We start from the raw sequence: 12,204 nt of genomic DNA on the forward strand, positions 1-12,204 counted from the left end.
CAGGGAGGGCGGGACGGGTGGGGGCTACACGGCCTGCACGGCGATATATATACGTATTTACGTGATTTAGATGTAGATCTTTGGTTGGTAAGAGAATGTGAGGTGGCGTGTGTGTGTGTGTGTGCGTGTGTGTGGAGAGAACGTTTCCTTAATAATGTAGTGGCCCTAGGGGTAGCGACTACGGTACGACAGACGTTGTTTCGTTAACGTGTGTCTCAGTTGTTGGGATTCAGTGTTCGCTCTTGCCGTTGTATTAGGCAGGACGGTGATGTCACGTAGCGGATAACAGAAAGCACCAGCTGAACAGAACACAGTGAGATTCGGTTAACTGTACGGTTATTGCTTTATTGATTCCTACTAGTTCACAAATAATTCCTCTGCGTTCGTATATGCAGCAGATCCGATCACCACTAGATTGAAGAAGTAACACGTCGCCGGCTTCGTCTTCCTCTCTCACGTTCGTCCTCTCCTCGCGTAGACCTAGGCAGTCTCCAAGGGGTCTCACTCGTAGTCGCTCCTGGCTCTACCTATCCGGAATCCCGTTCTTCTCCGTCCTCGTTAAATCCCCCTCTCCCGTTCGTCTCCGGTTTGCACCTACCTGAAAACCTGCGCCTCTATCTTCTCGCTCTGCAACGCTTCCGCTCCCTCTCTCTTCTTCTTCTTCCTTCTTGCCTTCTCCTTCTTGCTGCCTAGCCCTAAAAAATAACACTCCTTCCTCTTTCTCTTCGTCCTCGGCTGCTTCTTCTACTCCTTCTTCTTCTTCTTCCTGAACCTGACCTGAAAAATAACACTCTTCCTCTTTCTCTTCGTACTCGGCTGTTTCTTTTCCTTCTTCTTCTTCTTCTTCTTCCTAAACCTAACCTGAAAAATAACACTCTCCCTTTTTCTCTTCTCCTTCTGCTTCTTCTTCCTCCTCTTCTTCTTCTTCCTACCTAACCCTGAAAAATAACGCTAACCCTTCTTCTCCTTCTTTCTCTTCTTCTTCCTACCTAAACCTAACCTAAAAAAGAACGCTCTCTTCCTCTTTCTCTTCGTCCTCTGCTTCCTCTTCTCCTCCTTCGTCCTAAACCTAGCCCTGAAAAATAACACTCTCGTCCTCTTTCTCTTCTTCTTCTGTTTCTTCTGCCTCTTCTTCTTCTTCTTCCTACCTAGCCTGAAAAATAACGCTCTTGCTCTACGATTCGGCGCGCCTTATATACCTAGCTGGCACGCAGATTTCGTTCGCTGGTGCAATCGTACGTTTCACCTGCTAATGCAACCCGTGGCTGGTACAATGATTACATCATCTTATGCAACTCGACGGACTTGCGGCCCCGGTTTTTGCGCGCAGCGCACAGCGCGCGGCAAAGCCGCGCCATAACAGCGAATACGCCGCCCCCTTTTTGTCCACTTAGACAGATACCTTAGACAGGGGTCTGAAAACGCACTCCGCGAAAACTGGACCTGGTTTTTTGGAGTGGCGCGCCTCATGGCTAAGACGTAGTGGCTCCTACAAGAAAATTCCAGAAATGCTGTCAATCAACGATGACGCGCTCGCTCATTGGCCGCTACGCGATGACAGGCGCTACTGCCGAGTATAGTGTTATGTCTATCACAGAGCTTTTTACGAAGTGTCGTACGGCGCTCCACGTGGGGTGGCGGGGCCTAGATGCTATCTCCGAAAGTGCTGACGCCGTGCCGGCACACTGACTGGTACATGCGAGGTTTTACCAACCTATGACCGCGCGGCTGCCCGTGGCGACGGACACGTTCGTGCGAAGCACCTGCTGCTGGCGTCGGCGGTTCGCGAATAGCGAGACGTAGGATGGCGTGGCACGTGCCAGTTTTTACACGTTAGCTTAAGTAGATATGCGCAAACGCAGCAGCACAGCAACAAAAACTCGCCCCCTGCCGCGCAGCGCGCTCTCCCAGCCAGCAGCAGCAAATGCCCCAGCAAGGCGCCTAGTCCGAGCCGTGTGCGGTCTGTGTGACGAAAAACTGGCGCGATGTTACCTATACGTATTTCGCAGCTGCCCGCCCTCTTCCGGGCGTCGCGAATTAGTATAGCGGGCAGCGCGAGATGCTATATACAACACACGCGGTTCTGCAGTGCCGCCCAGTTCCCGCGGAAGTCGCGCAGGTGCTTAACCGCCTCTCGCGGTCGGCGGGAATTAAAACGAAAACTTAATAATAAAGCAGCAACGCCACCTTGTACCCGGTCTCTCTGGTTTCTAAGTACATATTCCTCTCTCCGACAACTTAGACTATTCATTCTATTCAAATCTTCTCATATATTATACTGATTAATAGTAGGTCTACATAAACCCCGTTGATCATTATACTATATATATATTGCGTTATCGCTTTTCGAGTAAACACTCCTTGTTTTCCCCGACCATAGCAGCAGCAGTGATGGCATGATCCAAGATGGCTGCGCCCATGGACGTGCGTGTTGATATATTTATGTGCTGTCTATATTTTATCCTCTCTTTAGTCAATATAAGGTTATTCCATCTATACTGTGAGTTCAATCTATCCACCCTGATCTAGTCTACTGCTCCTGTGAGTTACACACCCCCGAAATTTCTACAACTCCCCCCAACATCTATTAGTATCCGCCCTCGGATACGCCTTTGTCTTCCAATTCTACTCTTACTCTCCTTAACTTTTATTGAGGGGAGTAAGAGTAGATAATACTCCCCTCAACAGGAGAGAATCCCCATTACTACGACTAAAGAGAGGATGAAATATAGATCGCACATAAATATGTTAACACGCACGTTCATGAGCGCAGCCATCTTGGATCATGCCATCACTGCTACTGCTATGGTCGGGAAAAACAAGGATTGTTTACGCGAAAAGCGATAACGCGATATATATATAGAGTATGATAATCAACGCGGTTATGTATTATTAGTCAGCATAATATATGAGGAGATTTGAATAGAATGAATAGTCTAGGTTGTCGAAGAGAGGAATATTTACTCAGAAACGAGTTGCATAAGATGATGCAATTGTCGTACCAGCCACGGGTTGCATCAGCAGGTGAAACGTACGATTGCACCAGCGAATGAAATCTGCGTGCCAGCTAGGTATATAAGGCGCACCGAACCGAGCAGTGCATGGGAGTGTTATTTTTCAGGTTAGGTATAGGTAGGAAGAAGAAGAGAAGGAAGGAGAAGAAGGAATTCGAGCATATAAGAGCGCGTTATTTTTCAGGTTAGGTTTAGGAAGAAGAAGAAGGAGAAGAAGAAGCAGCCGAGGACGAAGAGAAAGAGGAAGAGAGCGTTATTTTTCAGGGCTAGGTAGCAAGAGGAAGGAGAAGGAAAAAGAAGAAGAGAGAGGGAGCGGAAGCATTGTAGAGCGAGAGGATAGAGGCGCAGGTTTTCAGGTAGGTGCAAACCGGAGACGAACGGGAGAGGGGGATTTAACGAGAACGGAGAAAACGGGATTCCGGTTAGGTAGAGCCAGGGGCGACTAAGAGGGAGACCCCTTGGAGACTGCCTAGGTCTACGCGAGGAGAGGACGAACGTGAGAGAGGAAGACGAGGCCGGCGACGTGTTACTTCTTCAATATTAATCTAGTGGTGATCGGATCCACTGCATATACGAATGCAGGGGAACTATTTGTGAACTAGTAGGAATCAATAAAGCTATAACCGTACAGTTAACCGAAGCTCACTGTGTTCTGTTCAGCTGGTGCTACCTGTTATTCGCTACGTGACATCACCGTCCTGCCTAATATACCGGCAGGAGCGAACACTGAATCCAAACAACTAGGACACGCGTTAACTATAATATGCATGCAACATAATATTCAGTTGGCCTTAAAACTTCAGGAGATATTATCATTGTCTCAAGGTTAAACACATCATGACAATAATTATTGTTGCACCATTAAAATGTAATTATAACCTTTTTTAAGATAAAGACTCATTGATGGTTTGTAAACTACTGAAACACTCTACTACTGTAACAGTTTTAGTTAACACTATAATTTCAAAGAATCACAGGTCATCATCCTAGTATCTAGATTGGATGGATCACACCATGGAGATAATTAGGTCCGGTCATAATCCGGTCATAACCCCAACACCAGAGACGAGTTTGTTACAAATCTCATTTTATTTGATTAATGTTATTGTGATATACACTGTCTTTTGTATGAATTCAACAAACAATTGAAGTGAACTAGATGCTAGGAAATAGCATCTAAGCATGTTAAAAACCCCCAAAAAAATTGGCCGGACTCTCCCCCCACTCACCGCTTCGCGGCTTGGGGCAAAGCTCCGCATTGCCATTTTGTAACCCCCCTCTGCCCAACCTCTGGATACGGCCCTGCCGCTGTACCGCAGCACCGCTGCACGGTTGCTTGGGACAGCAACGCAAAACTGTCAACAACATCAGAGAATTTGAACAACATTGGAGGTATTTTCAAATACCTTTTATAAGACAACGCGCAGTGAAATAGGAGGAACTAGAGTTTATTTTGTCATAAGGTAGTGTGATTATGCATGACACGAAGTATTTGCTAGTCTAGTACTGGAGAAATTAGCGTTTGTATGCGCATTGTGCGGCTTTAACACTGTGGATCTGAGATGGTCGCAAACTTTGATTTGTAGAGGTGTATAAACAGTTTCAATATCTTTTCACAAATCCAGCGAAAGTGTCACAAGTATGAGCCCTACAGCGGGGAAGACCCTGACGATCTGCTATTGCTAGAACCACAGCCCGCACAAGGTAAGTTTCACAAGTTCAGCGGCAAGATGAGTAATCGTTCACGGATATTAACACACCGAATCTACTGGTGCTTTTTGTCGCAACGTTTCTACAACTATTGAACTTCTCGCATTGACAGGCTATGATGAGCCCGGCAGTGAAGACGCTGACGTTTAGATAAGGAGAAAGAAGAGTAGGAGGACGACGACAACGAGGAGTGGGAGTATGAGGAGGAAAAGAAGCTGTAGGCCCTATATATGCAAATTGTATGACGGCATGCATTATGACCTGTAGAATTAAAGGACAACTTGAGTGCCAAAATTAAATTTGGTCAATGCCCTTAAAAATAATTATCAATGTCAAAATCTGTATTTTATGGGGTTTATGGGGTTACCCTTCACGGTAGGAGCGGAAAATGATCCCGACACAAATAAATTACACGTGCTAACCACAGCACGTGTGAAAGTCTAGGGTGGCCACTCCTAGGGCCACTACAGGATTTTTGGCTTAGGAACGAACGAACGAACGAACGATCACGCTCGAGCGAGCGTACACACACCGTCGGTGGGAGAGCCACCCACGAGCAGGACGATGGCCGAGAAGGTATATCCTATACTGAGGGAGGGGCGCAGAGCTATAGCCTACACACGACAGGGAGACACACTGCCAACCCACGAACTGGCGCCGAGCCGGGGAGAGACAGATACGGCTACAATATTAACCGTAGAATAGCTAAGAGTTAAGTTAAACGTGTAATAACCTAACGAGGTACCGTAAACGTGACATGAGTAAATAAATATATATATATATATATATCTACGCTATATTTGAGATGCGTAGAGTGAACGTGATTCATGTTATTCGTAAACAATGAATAAAACCATCCGTTTTATAAAGACTATCTAAGGATTTGCGTTCATTTCACTGTGGGTTTTTCTTGCTACTGCATCACCGTCCTACCTTCACGGTAGGAGCGGAAAATGATACCGACACAAATAAATTTAACGTGCTAGCCGCAGCAAGTGTGAAAGTCCAGTGTGGCCAACCTCTAGGGCCGCTACAGGATTTTGAGCTACGAACGTTTTTGGCTTGGGAACGAACGAACAAACGTCAGTTTAGGTCTGGTATCTACCTCGCCTACCGTGCCTCGCCTACTCCACTAACGAGTCTAGGGAGTCGCCTACGCCTACTCCCTAACCCTATCAGATAGTTACCAGGGTACGTTCCGGCTGTACCCTGGGGTACATAGCCCTTTTCTGCGTCAGTTTACTACAGCACACGATTTATTTATTTTTAATTAGTTACTGCAACAAGGGAAAGTTTATGTTAACAGTAGTCTAATTATAACAATATATACTAAAATGATATACATTTCATAAATAATGTATTAATAATGAATAACATCACAATTTATTCAATACAAAACCAAATACAAATCAATTCAATACATTTCAACACAATACAATTTAATAGCATGAATATATTTACTGTTGAGATTAAGACATATCAGTTATAGATAATAACACATAGCTATAGATAACAAATTGTATATGACAAAATATAAATATATGCTGTACACACACACACACACATTGTGTGTTATTGCTCTGATTGCAGTGTTAATACTTCCAACGACCTCCACCTAAAATAACACATACAACATACTTGAAATACACATTGATCTTTCCTCAATTTAATCAATTCGAAAATCCACAACTCTTGCCAGAGATACATATAAACGTGTAGGAACAGAACTGTAGCAGAACATAAACATAAATGCAGTAGGTTATAATGTAAAACACAAACATTGTATACTAGTGTACACATGTCAAATGTTCACGATATATGTGTGAATATGATATATAATATATATATATATATATGATATATAATGAATATAATATATAATATTGTGTGAATATGGATGACACACTTTTTTGTGGTAGAGGATGATGTTGCCCTGAACTGTTGCCACACAAAGGCAGTCATTCTCTATCAAATACTGAAGCCCGTCAACTTGTTCTCCTGTCACACCACTAACTCCTTCTTCAGTCAGAGGCGCATGGTCAACCTAGTGAATTGAAAAAAATATATAAAAGTTTCTGGGTCTCCAGTTGAAACTATTATTACATCTAATACTAGTCAGAGAAGCCTAAACGTGGACAAATTTTCCTTTCATGCCGGCATTTGGATAATTGTAAACTGGTACACAAAACTAGCTGAGAACTCAAATCACATTTCCTCATCAAAGCCTCATAAATTTCAGTAACATTCAGTGAAATTCAAATTTAAATATAGAGTGCCAGTTGGCCTGTGACATCATGATTTCGACTTTAATGAGGTCCTGCTAGCTAACCACGCACAAAATTTAAATTTAGTTTTCACTTTTACATTGATAATTATTTCTAAGAGCATTGACCAAATTCAATTTTGGCACTAAAGTTGTCCTTTAATTCTACAGGTCAGAGTGCATGCCGTCATACAATTTCTATATTTACAGCTCCTCCTCATCCTCCCCCTCTTCGTTGGCGTTGTCCTCTTCCTCCTCTCCCTTTTCCTTGACTTTCTCATAGTCTGTCAATAGGAAAAGTTATTATATGTAGTCATAGAATTGGTGTGGCAAAATACCAATAGATTTTGTGAGAGATCCATGGAGGATGGTTATATTAACCTTGTCGCTGAATTGGTAAAACTTACCTTGTGCAGCCAGCCGCTGCACATCCGAGTCCTTATCATCGTCATCGTCATCACTAGATTTGTGAAAAATACAATAAAACTGTTAATTAACGCAACCTCTACAAACCAAAGCTTGTGACCATCCTAGATTCACATTGTTAATGTTATACCATAAATTATATACACAGATAACATTAACATAAAATCCCAATATACTCCTATGAAACTACCATTTCTTCCCAAAGCTGTGCTAAAATTATTAGTATTAGTTCATATTTCAATTACTTTATCGAAGGGACATTACCACACACATTTGTTCCTGTTAATAAGGGACCTACAACACACAGAAGTGCCGCAAGTAAAGAAAGGTCATATATATTTATTGTATATTTATGTGTATAATATAGATTTTCTGAAACAAATCACATACAGAAAATATTTTGTCTTGTGTAAATAACCCGTCAACATGTTTAAATAGTAATGTCAGTAATGCTATGGCGTTTTTCTTCATTAATTTTTAATAAAACTTAGTATCCTGAAGTTAATGTAGGCCCCCTAATTAAGTAAACTTAATGTGAATTTCTTTTGTAGATATTATGTAGATAAAGCTCATTGTGCAGTTCAGACAGTGAAACATTACAAGCAATGTCAATTATAATGAGCCCAAATTAACATTACAAACTCACATGCTAATGTCCTGTATGGTGCGTTGTGGATCTAGAATATAAAATAAATACAACAAAGTTGATTGTTAAATTTATTTTAAATGAACCCTATCACGGTTTCCGCTCGACGTGCGCCTGACATCAGAAGCCTCTCCTGCGCATGTGCGTCACCCAGCACACTGTATTGTAGCTGATCGTACTGGTCTGACCGTATGTCAAATGAACGCGAGTGGTATTCGCATATGGGGCGCCAAGTGTCGCATGACTGATTTCGTTACGAAATCAATGATTTCGTAACGAAATCAAATATGCGCTGTGGTTTAAGTATGTATGCGCGCGGTAAATGGTAGTCAACTTGACTCATACCCAAATTTGCTTGGCGAAGCTATTAAGGGCACGCTGACTAACTATATACGGAGTGCGAAAATAAATCATTCTCTGCGTGCGACGATGTAATTAAGGAAATGGGCATGATACGGTCAGTGGTAAACTATATTAGGGCCTATATAATAGTTATGTAGCGATACTGATACAGCCTGTTACAATTCTAGTTCACCACCAAAAGCCTTGATATACTAAAGTACAGTTATAGATCTACCTTGAAATTGAACAAGCTATTACATCACTACATAGAATGATGTACTATCGTTGTTTCTAAATTCGTATTAAAAATGAATTCGAGGCGATTGTTATCAAGTATTTATAGCAGTGCGTGGCGGCGGACTGCTCAATGCATATAAGGCATAGTCAGCTTTAAGTAGTAAGATTCTTCATATTATTCTCAGGAACGTAACAAAATATAACCCAATGATCCTGCACCATGTGGACGGGAAGTACGGCCGATGAGATTGGTATTTTGACCTCGTGTGCGCAGACAGCGCACAGAATTGGCTGGTGAGACCATGCTGTTATAACTGCATATAACCGCTAAGAGAAACAACGTGAAGATGTACGCGTGGCTTTGCTTTGATTGCCCAAGTTTTTTTTTTACCTTTTTGCTCCCAGTTGTTGATGCGAGGAGTTAATGTGTGTGCTCCTTTGTGAGATAAGCTGGTAATGCGACGTGTTCATGCTACACGGTAAAACTTGTGTGGGGTAAAATTAAGCTGCGCGGTGTCGAAAACCGTAGATATTGGGCCTATCAAATACAAACCTACCCTCTCTGTATAATTAAAAACGGGGGCTTATTCTTAACAAAGTTATCTATTTTCTCCTGGTAGACAGAAACATAACTAGTGCGCTGATTGAAATTGTTGGGTATGAAGAGGGTAGGTCTGGTACCTGTCTGTGGTGGTGTTAGCGTTTCACATTCTAATAGGCTGACAATTTCCTTTATTTATAGAAAGAACACGTCAGGCAACGTATGCTGAGTGCGTCGGCTGGTCATTCAGTTACGAGATTATTTTTGCTGAAAACGTTTTATGTTAACGCCAAATTTGGCTGTATAACTTAATCGTCAGTGGATGCTTAATAGGCATGTATTATACTGCCGGAGTTTTGCACGCCGTAATAAAGGCAGATACTTTGATGTTTCCCTAGAACCTAGGAGCGCCAACTAGGTTCATAGGACACAGAGCGCCTGGAACCGGATCCTGACTAGCATGTCAGGAGAGTCACTGAGGGAAGCTTAAAGTTGTGTCATAATTAGGTTAAAGGTATTTAGCCAGACTTTGATGAAGAAGCTTACGATAAATGTGTGCATCAGTGTTTGCTGTGGCAATTAGTTTTGCAAACGTGTTACATCTATTATCAGATAATAATTTCCAGTATAAATTTGGCACTTGCCCAAATTGTGCCAATATTGGCTATAACTTAATCGTCTAGGAATGCTTCTACTGTATTATACTGGAGTTTGCCACGCGCTATATAACAATACTTTAATGTTTTCCACTAGAACTAGAGCCTCCACTAGGTCTAGAACAACGCTGGGAACCTGATCTGACTAGCATTCGCACTAGAGTCACTGGATGCGTGAATGTTAAAGTGTGTCATAAATTAGGTTTAATGTGGTTTTTAGCAGACTTGATGACAAGAAGTTACGATAAATGTGTGCATCAGTGTTTGCTGTGCAATAGTTTGCCAAACGTGTACGTCTTATTATCAGAATATTTATTTCCAGTTTATAAATTTGTGGCACTTGCGCATAAAAGGAATGAACAAGCAACATAAAATATATATGTATGCTCGTAATTAATCCATTGCAGCGTGTTTATTATTAACGAGAAAACACATTTACAAAAGTATTGTTTAAATAACAGATGGTTGCAATAATTTATATACCGTGTTTGCAGTGTTTGCTTGCTCACAAAGAGAGCAGATGAAAAATAGAAGATACAGCACTTCCCATCAAAGCGAAAAGGTGTAAAGAAAGACCTATGTTAAGGTGATGTCATTTAAAATAGAAGGCTATTACTGACTCTCTCTGGTCCATTATGTTGTTATTGTTACAGATCTAGTCTAATAATAGTGATGGTATGGCATTCGTATTCATTGAAGATTACTTTCTATGGCATAGATAAATGTCGGCGTTAGCATGAGCAGAGATGCCTCGGGGCGAAGGCATTTGAAGAGAGTTCAGGGAGCGACAGATTGGACTGGAAAGTGATCGTCTGCCGGTCGAAGGACGCAATAACCAAGGCAGCCCATACGCAATGCTGCAGGAACTCAACAAGGTTTTTATTCTTTCCTATGGTTTGACTAGATGTGCAATTAATTTATCAGGGAGTAATATAATAGCTAGGGGATCTCTTTAGGGCTTTCATATTATATGGTATTATGTGTATATATATCGTATGCTTTACGTTAAGAAGCAAGCACTGTAGCCAGGGGGGGGGTCCTGGGCCCTAGGACCTCCACAATTCAAAATTGCAAATCAATTGATTATAAAGCACTTATTTTTACCATCTTATCTCAAAAAATAATTTAGACCCCTGCTTTACTCGCTCCGACGAGGACCACTCCCCGACATCCAAATTCTGCCGCTACACCATTTTGCCTTAGAAGCACACAATTTTCTTTTATATCAATATATTGTGCTGTGTTTAATCCTTTGAGATAATTGCCCGTATTGACTAAAAACTACTGTTTTCAGAAAAATTTACATCTTTATTGGAAGTGAGGATTAAGAACTATAATATACGCCACACCTCGAGCCAGTTGACGTAACTTGCCTGCAGCGGCGGTCGCGACTGCGTAACGTACCCCAATTAACACTAAAAAAGTTACCGGGACTTGTCAATCGCCAATATGCCCGATAAACTTTTTGGTGTGCGATAGCGACCACCTTTCGTGAGTTCCCGTAATAATAGATTAGCTTTCCTGACGATTCTAATTGTACAAGAAATTGCTATTTGTAGCAATTGCAAGATGGATATATAGGTTTGATTGGCTATAGTATAGAATATTTCATTGACACATAATGGGTAATTGTAATGATACATATACTTGTATTGTTCATCTAACTTTAATTCAGAATGATACATTCTTCATCATCCTCATCAAGCGGCAGTGCGACCAGTACCGGACTGTCGTACCATCCAGTAGTTTTTATTTAGATTCCTAAATGAGAATCAATTATTTTTTCAATTTTAAATTAAGTGTTGCAAGTTACACGTTAGGCAATGGAGCGATTACACATCATATTACGGAGATGGAGATTCACTGTCACGGAGAATACACGCGGTACGATGTACATGGCAGTCTACGCGAGTACACGCTACAGCAACACGACAGAGATTTACACCCGCGTTTTACATGCACGTTACACGGAGATACACCCGGTAGGCAGCACGTACACGGAGATACACCCGGGTACACGCACGTACACGCGGGTACACGGAGATACACCCGGGTACACGCACGTACACGGAGATACACGCCGGGTACACGCACGTACACGCCGGGTACACGAGATACACGCACGTACACGCACGTGCACGAACGTACACGCGGGTACATGGACGTAACACGACGTACCCCCATGCTACACTTGGCGCCCTATAGATTTTCGATTACAAACTCATTCACTCGCCAGTAGCTGATTTCGTGACGCGAAAATCTCTCGGCAGTAGCTGATTTCGTAACGAAATCAGACGCCAGTAGCTGATTTCGTAGGAAATCACTCGCAGTAGTTGATTTCGTATAACGAACAATGCACATTTGTAGAC

The 12,204-nt window shown here is 42.2% G+C and overlaps 2 long non-coding RNA genes across 2 annotated transcripts in view; both read right to left on the reverse strand.

Annotated features, from left to right (window-relative positions):
* Window positions 1–6,084: 6,084 nt before the first annotated feature.
* Window positions 6,085–12,204, reverse strand: part of LOC106817341 — a 13,890-nt gene continuing 7,770 nt past the window's right edge. The window contains exon 3 of the long non-coding RNA XR_001395038.1: window positions 6,085–6,768. This is a non-coding gene — a long non-coding RNA (uncharacterized LOC106817341). The remainder of the gene's footprint in view (window positions 6,769–12,204) is intronic.
* On the reverse strand, window positions 7,245–8,097 carry LOC106817342. Its single transcript, XR_001395039.1, has 3 exons — window positions 8,060–8,097; window positions 7,395–7,447; window positions 7,245–7,271 (listed from the first exon to the last, which is right to left on the reverse strand). It is a non-coding gene; the product is annotated as an uncharacterized LOC106817342 (long non-coding RNA).

Source organism: Priapulus caudatus, unplaced genomic scaffold, assembly GCF_000485595.1.
Source record: "Priapulus caudatus unplaced genomic scaffold, Priapulus_caudatus-5.0.1 Scaffold1687, whole genome shotgun sequence".
Taxonomy (NCBI): domain Eukaryota; kingdom Metazoa; phylum Priapulida; class Priapulimorpha; order Priapulimorphida; family Priapulidae; genus Priapulus; species Priapulus caudatus.